Source organism: Rhipicephalus microplus, unplaced genomic scaffold (assembly GCF_043290135.1).
Source record: "Rhipicephalus microplus isolate Deutch F79 unplaced genomic scaffold, USDA_Rmic scaffold_12, whole genome shotgun sequence".
NCBI classification, from domain to species: Eukaryota; Metazoa; Arthropoda; class Arachnida; order Ixodida; family Ixodidae; genus Rhipicephalus; species Rhipicephalus microplus.
In genome coordinates, this window is record NW_027464585.1 from 21,265,552 (window position 1) to 21,280,109 (window position 14,558).

General features: G+C 42.3%; 1 protein-coding gene and 1 long non-coding RNA gene across 2 annotated transcripts in view; one reads left to right on the forward strand and one right to left on the reverse strand.

The window, feature by feature from the left end:
• LOC119166687 (beta-hexosaminidase subunit alpha) overlaps positions 1-8,299 on the reverse strand; it is a 592,332-nt gene extending 584,033 nt beyond the window's left edge. Inside the window, exon 1 of the mRNA XM_075882395.1 lies at positions 8,197-8,299. The gene's annotated coding sequence lies outside the window, so the exon portion shown is untranslated. The remainder of the gene's footprint in view (positions 1-8,196) is intronic.
• Positions 320-3,328, forward strand: LOC142783737 (uncharacterized). The gene is made up of 2 exons (XR_012888432.1): positions 320-2,821; positions 2,932-3,328. It is a non-coding gene; the product is annotated as an uncharacterized LOC142783737 (long non-coding RNA).
• Positions 8,300-14,558: the final 6,259 nt, after the last annotated feature.

Genomic DNA, 14,558 nt, shown 5'->3' on the forward strand with positions numbered 1-14,558 from the left:
TAAAGACATATACTTCCTCAGAGCGCAGAGAATGTTTCAGAGGGAATATATAGCAGAGAGATAAGACACAGCGCACACTTACAGCCAATTTTATTGCACAGATGGCGGAAATATATATACGGTCAAGATGTCGAGGGGATCACGCACAGAAGAGAGGACAAACGATGGCGCACGCGCTCGACCACCTCATTCTATTCTTAAAATGACAACTTAACTGAAAAGAAACCTATCAATCTGTCGAATAGTGAATACAGGTATATTTTTAGTCAAGTTGTTATTTTAGGACTAGAATAAGGTGGTTTGGCGCATGCGCCATCATTTGTGCTTTTTTCGGTGCATGACCTTCTCGCCCTCTTGACCGTATATACATTCCCGCCATCTATGCAATCAAATTGGCTGTAGATGTGCGCTCTGTTCTATCTCTCTGCTATGTCTTCCTTTTCCAATAGAGGCGGAAATGGTGTAGGCCCGTGTGCTCAAATTTGGGTGCACGTTAAAAAACCCCAGGTGTTCGAAATTTCCAGAGCCCTCCACTACGGCATTTCTCACAATCATATGGTTGTTTTGGGACGTTAAACCTCACATATTATTCAATGCTATATCTTCCTTCTGAAACGTTCTGTGCGCACTAACGAATTATATTTCTCTCAAAAATACCAAAGTGCACTGGTGGTACTGCTGCGTATTCAAGTGCTACAGTATGTAAAAAGGAGGACGTATAGAGGAAAGGGAGAACGTAAAAAGAGGAGGCAGCATTGCATCCAAGTGGTCAGCCGAAAAAAATTCTGCTCTCGCTCTTCTTTCTCTGTCTGGCTCGTTTCTAAACCGGAACCACGTGTCTGCTATACTTATTCGAATGTGAAGGCAGCCACCAGTGGAAACCAGGGCCAAACAGTCTAGTATACACAGTGTTTTGCCGGAAATTAAACGAGAATATTATGCAATAAACGGCACTGTAAACTTTTTTATCTGGCTCGATGATCGTTGAGTAGTGAACTTCAAGACTAACAAAGTTTCCATGCGTCCGTCCATTTACCCATCACCAAACTCTATCTGATACCACTGCGTGTAGTGAACGAAACGATAGGCAGGTTGTCTTTTTTTTGTAAACAGTTGCGTGTAAAGGAAAGCTGTGTTGCCCGCAACACTTGTGCAGGGCCACGTTCATACGCCTCTGAACTGTTATAAAAGATACTCTCGCGGTAAACACTCGATGCCGAAGTGCCTCTGTTTAACTTAATTTATGCAAAAGACGGGGTTCTTTTTTTACTTTATTTTATTTCTCTTTTTGTTACGAACAAAGGAGCGGACTAATCAAAGCTTAGCTTCATGAAGCCAGCCAATTCGGTAAGTGTTTTTCTCACTTACTGCCGCGGCTAAGTAACATCGGAATTTATGTGTTGCTAGAGAAGTATCAAACGTCTTTGATGTTCACTTGTTGTTTAGTAACCTAACACACAATTTCAGTTTTTTCCACTTGCCTGTGTCGGCCTAAAATGAACATGTCTGTTAAACAAGGATAATTGCTAGGCTTTGAAGTAACAAGATATTATTCTGAGGCACGCTGTGGGGTGCGTACCAAGATTGTGGCCACTTGGGGTTCTCCGATGTGCACTTATCTTTTGGTTCACGGGTGTTCTTTTTCTATTTCGTCCCCATCTAAATGCAGCCATTGTGGTCGGAGATCTATCCCGAGCTATCAAGCATAAGACCGCGACACCACCCGTGCTATGCTGTCATAGTGGTTTGCTTGATCAACGTCCACGTACATACATACCGCAGACAAGATGTACATATCCCGCCAGAAATAAAAGTGATGCCACAGCCACTACTTATTTGTTTTTTTACTACAGAAGTGCGCAGTGTAGTATCGTCGCGCACGGGCATATAAGCCCGTACTACCAAAGCACAAAATCCCAACCAAAAAATGATCACGAGGGAGTTGCCATCACTGCACAACACTGTCTCTTCAATGCCACATGCATCGATGCAGTCCTCTTTGCAGAGCTTTTCTCCGTTTTTAAGTGCTATTTGTGTGAGAGTAGCCTTCAGACAGTTTTTTTTAACCACAGTGCGGTATTACTGGCCCAATGGCTTTTAGAGCTGTTCGTTCCAAAATGAAGCACGGCAGCGCCACAAGTGCGTGCTCTCTCTGCAGCTGGTTGTCTGGGCACGAATGGCTTAGTTGTATCGCGACTCAAAGCCAAGTGCTGTTTTTTGGTGAGCCACCTATTCAGTACTAATCTCCTATGAAACCAAGACTTCGGATCAATGCAAGTCTCAAAAAGCACGTGAAATTTCGGATGTTTATTTAATGCGAAAAGAGCAACATAGGAAACCACATCAGCACATCTTTCATAGTATTTTGAGATACCATTTTAAAATTAATACAGGCGCGTTACAATCATCTACAATTGTCAGTGCTAAAATTGGGTTTGCTAGATATTTTCATCCTGTGTTGTCTATCTGGTGGTCAGTCATCCTCTTGTGCAGTATTAGCTCATGTGTGCCCACGAATAATCCAGAGTTGAAAGTTCGTGCGGTCGTGTGTCTTGTTGTCCTGTTATAAATTTATACAGCCATAGGCTATAGCTGCAAACTAGTTCACCTGGCTTGTAACCCTTTAGGTCATGTTAAGAAATCATGAAAGACCTTGTGTTTATTTTTAAATTAGTCAAACAAGCTTGTTTTATTCAACTTTCACTGAAACCTATTCCTAAGTATTTTGGTCTGTGGCACATTTTTTTTTTTTTGCAAAATGACTGTTGAAGTATTTGTTCATTTCTTTTCATATAGGCCACATGGCGTTTGATCTGAATAGGTAAATATAACGTCTCCAGTCATTCTTTTTCATTGTTTTAGCTTGTATATATGTTATACTTCTGTGCTTAAAACCTATTTTGAGGTGTTTATTTCTATTCACATATGCAGGTGTTTGAAAAAGCTCAGCGTTTCATCAAGAAGTGGCTGTTGAAGTTTGTTGGCCTTGATGGAGGTTAGGAAAGGCACTTCACACATGTGTTCATAGATTTGCAGCCCGATCGCTGCTGCCCCTTAGAGCAGGGATCTGCGACAGGCTGTGATGGTTGGTTTCCTGCCCAATCGCTGCTTGTAGAAATCTGGGCAGCCCACCGTCATTGCCTCATCTCCTGCTGCTGCCTCTAAATTATCGCCCCACCTCTGCTGGCCTGGCCAGCCCTATGCCCATTAGAGCCTTGCTGAATTCGCCTCCTAGTTTGGGCTGCATTACTGAACAGCAGTACCTTGAAAAACTGAACTGAAAAATAATTTGACTTGGTGTATTTAGAAATAAAGTTACGAAAATGGTGTTCTGGTATTCTTATTTAAGATTGCTTGTGTGCGGAATATTTGCACCAAGCAGTTATTTTAGTTAATGTTTTTTAGCTAATACTTGATGAAAATTGTAACAGCCTATATCACAATTTGTCACAAAACTGAGGAGAATTGTGTGGAGAAAACTAGACAGTAACTAGACTCGTTCAGTCTTATGCTCTATATGTGGAGAGGGTAATGGGCAATGCAAGAAAAAAGGCAAGAATGAACAATTTAGTGGAATCGTGTAGTGTTTCTACACTAGTCAATCAGTGGTCAGTCGCCTTAAAGTATACGACACCGTGAAGCTCGTACGGGGCTGCTATAAGCTGCTAGGGCAAGTTCTGGGAGTGCAATGTAAAGTTTATCTGCTAAGGAACGCCAGTAGTAAAAAGCCCATTTTAATAACGGTGAAAAATTGGCAGGCCAATGGTAGCCGATATTCATTGTAAAGCGAATACTGGTGTAAGAATGGCATTTCATTGGCAACAAAGTGGCCCGAGAATGGTCCGATGCTGGATGTATGTTGGCAACAACGTCGGTGAAAGGACGGGCCTTCATCGCCATGTGTAGAGTGGGCCGGCGTCAGCTGGATATTGGTAAATGAAACGGCAGAACGTCGGGCCCAAGTCGGCTTGAACAGCGGTCCTACATCGGAAGAAGTTGCACTAGGCCGAGATGCCGATCTTGGCCCAATATTGCGGCCGACTTTAGCCAATACGGGTCCAAGAACGGTCCGACGCCGGTGTGCTGCTTGGGATATGTCTCGTCATACTTCGTAATCCATGTTGTCTTTAAGGAATATAGCGCTACCCCTCCGTACAAAAAAAAGTTCCTGTTGTAAAACGCAAACTTTCTAATTCAAGGTTGTAACCCGGGATATTGCAGTGAACACAAGACGAATCTCTGTGCCAAGTTTCAGATAAACCAATGATGTCAAACGGAGGTTGCAAGGACACGAATGGATGTGATAATTCATCATAATGACATTGGGGACAATGAAAGTATAATTGAAAAAACAAGAAAGATTGAGCTTGCGGTATTCGAGATTTAAATAATTCAGGAAAAATCAGGCAAACAGACATGCAGATCTGTAACGATAATTACTTGGTATGACCATCCGTAAATATACGAAGGTCTACCATTGACTCCATTTTATGTGCGGCACTTGATACATTCTGTAAGGCTTTTGTCACACACAATCGTGGCTTTCTTGGAGACGTCAGTCTTCTTAGAAGCGTGACGCCCGCCGTAAGATGAGTGGTATGGCGTTAGTGGTGGCGGCGGAGGTGTCTGGCGGGGGAACTGTGGCAGGGCAGTGTCCTAACGTGGTCGTGAAGGAGCGTTGCGGCGCACTGTAGTGGCGTAACTCACTGCTTCGGGTTCGAACAGTGGCGCTTCAAATATTTCGAGCGACTGCCGAAATTCTTTGCGGTGAATGTTGGAGATCTCATTAGCTTGAGGCTGCGTCGAAGGTAACAACTTGTGCAGCTCCTCCCACACGATCGCTGGAATAGTCTTGCGTAGGTCGTCGGCGCTGTTGAATGATGCGCCGTGGTTGTACTGCGTTATCCGCATCTCAAGCGCCTTTTCTATGGCCTCGGTACGAATTGCACTGACAGTCTTGGGCGGGTTTCGAACAAGTCTCGCAAACAGTTATAGCTTGACTCCTCGCATCAGGAACAAGACCTTCTTCGCCTCAGCCATGGTGAAGTCGGCGGGACGAAAGAGCCGAGTCATCTCTTCAACTAAGATCTTTGGGAGTTGAACCGGTGTCTCCAGCCAGATGGTGGCCTTTTTCTTGCGGGCGGTGCTCGTAAAGGTGCCCAGAAATGTCGTCTAAAATAGATCTCAGGTTTGCAGCACAGATTCCCTGTTCTCCAACCACGTCTTCGCGGCGTCTTATAAGTAAAAGTAGACCCGTGGTAGTTTTTTTCGGGATCCCAGGTGTTTAAAGTGGTGACTCAGTTGTATATCGTTTTCGAACCTTCCGGATCCTCGGCTAACAATTCACGGAATGTTGGCGCCTCCTTCGACTGCCGGTGAATCATTGGGGCAGGTTGCACGGGTTCTGTCATCATTGCTGCGGTTGACGTCGTGATCCGAGGCCGCCTGGTTGCTTTAGGAAGGAGCCCGTACTGGCTGCTGTACCTTCTGCCGGCGCCTTGTTCGATGTTCGGCCTTCAGTGTCTTCTTTGCCACTTGAGCTGGGTTTGTAGCTGGACGAGGCGTCCTAAACGTGAAAAAAGCAGGATCCTGGCAAGATGTCACGGGTTCGTGACGTGGACGAAAGGAGCAGACTCGATGTTCAGATGAAACTGTTTACTTGGCCGCATTTGTGGCCAAGAACCTGAAGGACAGGTTGCAGCTACGCCCAGGCACGGATAGCGGTGAACACAGCGTTGGCCCGCGATCACCTGACGAGCGGCGAAACGCGTCGGTATTTATGCATGTGTCGTCGATTGTTCCAGCCTTATCGCTGGTCTTCGCGGAAGCTCTAAAATAATCTTGCGTATTCGCGTCTTGCGAGTAATCTTATCAGAACGCTCTAAAATGATCGCGAATGTTCTCGAACAACAATTCGCAGTTCGCGCTGAGCATTCCTGATCTAGGATTTGTGGGCAAAAACCAAAACACACAAAACTAAAAATTTGACTCGTGCTTGGTACTATCTGTTTTATCTTCGCTAGCATTGTGAGCACGTTATGGGAGTGACATTCCTCCTTTACCCGATAACGGGATGGATGCTTAAGATGAAAATCATGACTGAACACCAAGGCGATATATGTCTCTAAAAGTTGGGTATACACCACTAAGAGTATTTGCTATCTTTCTGAAATGCGAAAGGTGGATAGTAGAAAAAAAAAGGCCGTCCGTGGACAGTTTGACTAGCCTACAACCCTTTGTAGTTCGCAGTGATGCAATAATATATATTCATACAGGTATATAGTCCTAAACGTTTACATATGTATACAAAGACAAAGCCACTCACGCACACGTATATTTACAAAGAAGGGCGTACTAATGCTTTAGCCTGTTTCAACACACACTTTCATTTTAAAAGGCAACAAAATGAAAGATGTGTAAGCATTGCAACATGAATCTATAAAGAAACTACTTACATCCTTCTAAGTTCTTTGAAGGAGGCCGTAAAGATCAAACTGTATCGGTTTATAGCTGTTTAGTATTGTAGGTACTGCGTAGTGGAGCATTTGCTTTCTATAGTTTGAACGCGGTGTTGGCACTAACTACACCTCTAAGTGCACCTATCAAAGCTGACAAAAATAAGTGTTCCAGATTTACGTTCAGAAACTACAACGTGACCATGAGATACGCCATAGGAGAGTTAGGAAGTTTTGACCGCCTGCTTTTCTGTAATGTGTTCAATATATTAGTGATTCAATCCAAGGCCTCGGTAGCTACTAGTTCATAATGCCATGCATTATCGAAGCCGGCTGTTGCTGTAAAGGCAATGCCGAAAACCTTGCTGCTTGCGAACTTCTCCTGTGACTTGGGAGGAGCAGCTAATGTTGTTGTTGCTTCCCACGGTTATTTCTTATTACTCAACGACGCCCGCTAGGTCCTCATGGTACAGCGTCCGTATGTATTTTTATACGACTACAATATTCTATTGCGGTGTAAACGACCTGATAAATTCTAGAACTAGGCAATATATCTTCTGTTAGAACATTGACTTTACAAAGCATTGTGTGATGCACATTTACCAGCGTTGTGCAAGTGAGTAAACGTCTGCGTTAGTTAAAGAAGGCATTTATTGGTGCGTGGCACTAGGATGAGAGTCGTTGCATAAATTAGATATCTTATTCGCGTTTGCTAAGTTCATTCTAAAATGATAAATTGCGCCGCGCACGGTAATAATCCTGAAAACCCTGAACAGCCTTTGGACGAAGAAATTAATTCAATGGGGCACTTTGGGCATAGCTGTACTGTGAATGATCGTAACTGTACCGAGGCCAACAAACAAAGAGCGAGATGCACAAGACAACGGCTGACCTAAAGAAAACAGATGGTCGACACAGGCGCTGTGTTTTGTGCCTTCTGCGCTATTTGAAATAATTCTGACCGCTTAGCCACCAATATGAAATTATGAAGATTTCATAGATAAGAGCACAACCCTGAACCCAGATGAAACATTTTCTTACATGTTATTCTTGCAAAAGTGGTGACTAAGTGATGAGATGAAGGTAAGTGAAAGAAATTGTATGCCACAGAAGCCATCCTAGAATCATTGCCAGAAGCGTGGCAGTATAGTTGCTAGTTTTGCAGTTGGACGATACATTAAGAAACCAAAATAATGAGCTCGCAACCTTTACGTTACATACAAAGCACTGCTCTGGCACAAATTTCATAACGTTGTTACAATTTAAGAGCAATGGCTAAAAGGATACAAAAGTGAAAAGAATTGTTTTTCGCATGTTAGTAAAGGACAGTCGTCCAATCCTGAAAACTTTACTTTAACCGCGACATGATGCTTGGTAGTCGAGCAAACGTGCTGAGGCAAAATGCAAGTGTAGATGTCATATATAAGACAGAGTCCTACGTGGTTTCTAATTGGTAAAATGGATGTATACTGTCACCTGTGGGGGCCATAGATGAAGCTTAAAAAATTTGATCCAAAAAATACCTTTTGCAATATTTGACGTCAAGTGAAAAACTTCTGGCGATAATTGAATAATAAACTTTCAGCCTTGGTTTTTCCTTCAAATTATGAGCTTTTCTTTATCAATCTAAGTACTATATAGTTCTGTGAGTGTACTTTATCGATCTAAACCAAGTCAAGCTTACGCTTTCGTGTTACTTTAGGCATGAGGATTGAAAAAGTAGGATGATAAGTACACTCACGTGATCCAAGGATGCTTCTATCGGCAGTTGGTGTTAGCGCAAACTGTGATATCAGCCACTCGTACGGGAAGGCATTCACGGTTTTTTCGCAACTGGACTAGCTGGGCGGAAAGCGGTCGCGATAGGCCTTCTTTCCGCACATTAACTGGGCGGCCTCGGGAGCTCCTCGCCAATCACCCACTCTCCTCCACGTGGCATCAAATTGCGTGCAGTATCGTAGAGACAGATCATACCGCTATGAAAATACCTTGTTGGCCCGCTGGTAGTAGTCGCATAGAAGCCTATAAAACATGGCCCCTTTTTGTGTAAGGATGGTGTGCTCTTCTTCCTAAAATGATATCTGTTTATTTATTCAATGTCATAATATGTGTTGATCTTATTATAGAATAACTTGCGTATAGCATTGGTAAAACAAATCTGATTGAGTTAATGTCATATAATGGGTGTGAAATATCGTTAGTAGCAAATTGTTTAGTGACCTGCAAGGGTCACTAAACAATCTGCCACATTTATCGATGTCTGCTTTACAAGTTTTCTTCCGGAAAACATAGTGTGTGGTGTGTTTTTATTGGGAATGAGTGACTTGCCATTTTTAAAGACGATAGTCTTTCTTGGGGACCTTCGACGCGAAAATTTCGGTCTGTCTGTCTCTACATTGGTCTGTTTGTCACCTCCTAACGGCACCGGGTACTTGAAACGGCTGACCCCATCCGCAGCGCCCACCATTGTTGCTAAAAATTTAGCGTTGATACTTGTGCACTTGCCAATTAAAAATCAATCATTGCGCATGTTTGGGGCGCCATAACACCGCGTGTATGTTCGGATTGTCCGTCTCTTTTTTTAGAAAAGGCTCACATAGGTAACTTTAAGGAACGTAGCGCTTATCGCCTTGCGCTGACCATGCAACGCTTGTACGAAAAGGCGAGTGTTCCCAACGCTTTGCTAAGACGAGACGGTGGTGGCACCGACCCGTCGCTTTGTGTTCTACACTTTATTACCTGTGACACGGGTGCGCACACTCATCTCAGAACCACGCGGTTCTTTTTTTAAAAAACTGCCAGATGGCGCGCATGTCTCACGTGTGACGTGACTTGATGCGCTCGTTCGCCTCCGCTACACGTTCGAGGCACTCTAACGCAGCGCCTCCAGAATACTATTCACCGATTTTCTCGCGCAGAACATCAAACAAATGTTTTCTTCATTCTCTCCACACACAAGACTATCGTCTCTTGACGACATTTGCAGATTATTGTGCAGATGCGGGGCCAATTTTTTTTATTTTGTTCATTTTAAAAAAACAACTACGAAAAAATAATTATACGCGTAAGATAATTAACTCCGCTAGTGTTACAAACTTCTGTTTTTATTGAGTCAAACTAGCTGGGATGAACTATACCATGAATCTGATCCGTCAAAAGCCTACGAAATATTTATTCAAAAAATCAGTGAGAACTAGAATTATGCTTTTGCACTTGTTATGTTTAAGAAGCATAGAAAAGCTAGAAAAGACTGGATCACACTATCATTATTCAACCGCATTATAAAAAAAGACTTCATGTTCGCTAGTTTCCTGAAAACAATAAATCAGGCGGATTTACTCACGTAAAAAAAGTATAGTAATAGGTTAAGCTTAGACTTCAAAAAGACAAAAAAAAAGCATGTTATCAAAATATGGTTTTGCTGCTAATAATAACCGTAAAGCACTTTCGGGTGCTATGAGCAAAGTTATAGGAATGGAACGACCATGTATACCTACCGAACTAAACTATGATGAAACAGTCATCTCTGGCACGACACTTGCAAATCAGTTTACTCTGCGTTTCTTGACAACCGCGGCTGTTCTCTGCCTCAAAATAGCATCCTCTTCGAAATATGCTATTTCCTACATTTCCATGTTTTTAACACCTACCTTGGATGAAGAGATAGCATCTACTATGTTCGCACTGAAAGACACGTTTTCGCCCGGCTACAATGAAATCAGCCTTTCGCTGATTAAAGCTTTTTTCGGTTATATATCTGGTCTACTAACACATATCTAGAACAGAATGTTAGAGACTAGCTTTTTTTCTCTGACAAAATGAAAATAGCGCGTGTAACTGTTATTCATTAAGGAGGCAGTAAAAATGACCTCAATATTTATCGGCCAATATCGTACTACCTCTTTTTTTTTCAAAAATTACAGAGCGTATTATTTTCAAACGATAGTATGATTTTGTTCCATTTCGAAATATTATCTCGAAACACCAGTATGACTTTAAGTCCGCAAAATTGGTAGAATCTGCGCTACTCCGTGTAAAAGAAACGATACTCAGCAATTTCGAACAGCGATATTTTACAGTAAAATTTTCCTTGACTTTCGAAAAACTTTTCATTTGATCAAACACAAAATCTTATTTTAAAAAATAAGGAGACATGGTATCCGCAGACTGACCCTTACATTACTAGAGAGCTTCCTTGAATGTAAGTGCAATATACACAGTTTCCCGAACTGAAATCAGACTTGGATACTTCAACTTTGGGTCCTTCGCCCTTTCTTCTATGCATAAATGACATTGTTAACATTCTTTCTGCTCCCGTCATTGCTATGTACGCCGATCACACCGATGTTTCCTTTTCCGATCCAGATCTAAAATCATTAGAGCAGCGTGCTAATATCGGGCTAAACGAAGTTAATACCTGATTGACGTGAGTGAAGTCAACCTTAATGTAAAGATAAAGGAAACACAGTACGTAATATTTCTTCTAAAAATAAACCTTTTCTTCGTAAAGTAAACTTGAGTATCAACATCAGTATAATAACGTTTAAGAAGGGTAAGAGCGCACTGAAGTATAATAACAACCGTCAACTCTTGCCGACTTTTGGCAGTCGCTTTTAAGTTTGACTGGTCTGAGCACATAAATCACGTTCGTGCTAAGTAATTGAGATCTCTTGGTATGTTGTACAGTCTAAAATATTTATTGCCGTTGCGCGTTAGTAAACAAATATATTTCGCTTTTATTCATTCACACATAACATATTGTCACCTTGTCTGGGGTAGGTGCATTAGGACTGATGCTGAACGTGTTTCCTCTTTACAAAAAAAAAAAGGCTTAAAAAGGATTTCATCCCATCCTCCCCAATCAACCAACTTTTTTATAAAACTCTGAACGTGCCACCATTTTCAAAATATATCAGTTTTCCTTGGCAACAATAACTTTTCAGGAATTCAAACATGATCGTATCATGTTTTCAAACAAATATCCAAGCAGAGAAGTGGCATATCACCTTCGCAGTATTTCATTAAAGGAATCAAGACCAAAAACTAATAACGGTACAGAAACTATAGATTATCAAATTAATTCATTGTTCAATGCATACCCATCCTTAATCGAATTGGCCAATCAAAACGCAAGTATGTCATGTTTTGAAAATCAGTTAAAGCAACTGTTTCTGCCTCCTCTAAATATACAATTGTTTTGAAATCAACGCGAAAATTATGTAGTTTTGTATATTTGTTAACTTTGTATATTTGTCAAACGAAAATAATGTAAACTTATGTAAATTTTCTCCTAATGTGTTTTTACTGTTCACTTTTTGTTTATGTGGGCTGTACAATAAGCATTTCGCTTAAAATTTTTGCTGGTTTCTTTGTACTTGTTCTTCAGGAGCATTGTGCATATTTTCTCTGGTTTGGCTCCTGGCCGTCCGACGTGTGAGTCCGGTGTAACGGAGTAGTGAGAAGACATACGAGTCCCCTTTTGCTTTGCCTCGTGGACATATTTCATGTTGTATGAAACTGTGTCCGAAATAAACTATTACATTCTATTCTAAATTATTATAACATGTATTACGTACCCTTTATACCAGCATTATACTAAAATTTTCTACTGCAAACGCATAGTTTACCACTCATGTCTGATGATTTGACATGGGTTTTACACCCAAAAACACCCTAGGAATATGAGACACCGTACTGGAGGGACTACGAAATTTCTACCACCTCGGATTCTTTAACGTGCATCAAAATCTGAGCACGCGGGCCTACAGCATTCTCACCTCCAATAAAACTGCAGCTGCCGCAGCCGGGATTCGATCCCGCAACCTGCGGGTCAGAAGCCGAGTACCTCAGTACTTAGACCAGCACGGCGAGGCACGACACATGTCTACAGAACCTGGTTGGCCAAGGAGTGTGCATAAATGCAAGACAGCTGTATACACCAGAACGATTACCAGGTGAAGAATAAAAACTGAATTGCGTGCTTGAAAACAATCAATTGCACATTAAAAGCGAATAAACCAGCCAATCAGTGGTCTTTTGTAAAGTAATTTTACTCCCACAGCTATTCAATGCGACAACTACATACCTGCCAAGTCTCCCGGATAAGGATAGTTTCTGACATTTGTATGGTTGGCTGGAAAATCCTCCGGAAATCAAAATTTCTCTGCGTAATCTTGCCGTATTGCCGAAAGTCTGACTAATTTCGGTAACGGCTGTCTACAAAACTTTCGGACTATAGCTTTACGATTGGAACAACTTAGGACGCGTTGATGAGTAGAAGCATCTCTGTTATACTAATTCGCAGAATTACCCAGCCGAGTTCCGTCTATCCTTTGGGCCGCAATTCGTGTGCTCTGAACACTTTGGCGCGTCGTGCCGGATAATACAAACTTCGGTTGGAACCTTGAGAAAACACGCACGGCCAAGGAAAACGCGGTAGCTGCTAAACGTGTACGGCCGCGACAAAACTGACAGAACTCCGAAAGTGCACGCGCGCCCAACGCTCACTCAGTGAAAGCAACGCTTCTTCCAGCAAACACTGCGCACAAAACCTCGACAGCTGCTATAGTAAGACATAGCGAAAAGCGACTTTGTTTTGAAGGCATGTGTGCCGCCAGGGCACGCGGATCAAAATCGAAACTACAGTTTTCCGGAACAGCAGTCGCTACCACGCGATCATCGATAGCGACAACGAGCTCCGAAGGTAGTGCGCGGCTAACGTAACGCGCTAGATTGGTCAAGAGGCACGAGCTCTGACGCGCACTTCCGCGGCACGGGATACCTCATTGGTTCGTTCGCGCGTGTCCTAGAGAGGAGAGTTGTTTGACGGAAGAACTATTTTATTTATTTATTCTATTTTGCAAACCGAGAGGCGTTGGTAATTTCCTTTTACAAAGTGTCGGGCATAAGAATATTTTGGATCCCTTTTGAGATACGTACTTATCACCGACATTTTGTAGTTGGGACACCCCATCAGCTGTTATAAGACCACAACTCCAATGTTTCGGCCCTGTTCAAAAACCCCACCCCTCAACCTTTTGCCACTGTGCTTTTTTTTTTGCTGAAAGAAAAAAGTAACCAAGAATTGTATCATCGCAATCCCCGCTCCGCTGTGCTGTTGTCCCAAATTTCGAATACTTGAACTTGGAAGTTATGCAAGTAATGCGTTTTGAATTTTCGAATTGATGAGTTTGCGCCTTTTCTTACTTCAAAGTTAGCCAACTCAGCACAAATGTGACAGGAAAAAACTATGTTAGTGGTAGTGAGGCTTCATATTACGTCTTCTTTTTTTGTCTGATAGATAGCGCTTTGAAGAATGGTTTACTTTGTATCCTTTAAAATCTGTGCCAACTGTAGCGCGATAAATCCACGTGGCTATCCATGTCGTTGTAATAAATACTTTAACATAAAAGCCCTTTATGCAGCTCCACGAATGGGTGCCTAATGCATATATTGTACGAGCAGTGAAATTCCCCGACAGTCTTCAAATACATATGGTAACTATCCTTCGTAGTTTATGCAGTTGAGAAAATAAAGCGCAAACAGCGTATTTATTAGAGTAAGAAGTCAAAATTTCATAGGTGTTCATATACTGTCTACGACGTTCACCTATTTTTCACGACAGAGTGGTATGTTCTTTTTTCCCCTGTTGCAGCGCACAAAGTTTTCTTTACTTTGAAATAGTAAAAGTAATGTTAGGAACAGACCCTGTTTTTTCTCTCTCTCATTTAGCAACGCCACAGAGTACGTGATGCACAGAACTTGCAAAGCATGCGGCGTGTCCGCTTACCCTCTTGCTGTGCCCTCTGACCCTCAGCTGAGTGGCGGAGCCTGAATTACCATTGTTTGTTTATTCTTTTTGTTCTGTATCCTCTTAAGCCAAAGGAAATCGCACGCCCTTCTCGCAAAACCGGCTGACCGACAAGAACGATTAAGGCTCCTCCAGACTATAAGGCATCCACTTTTTTCTCTTTGTTTGTCGTCACGGCATAGAAACGAGGCTCGTCAAAAGGAAACGGCAGCATTGTTCACTTTTCTCTTTGTTTTTGTTTTGTTTTGTTTTGTTTCCCTGGGAGGTTGGCTCATACCCACTCAGGGGGATTG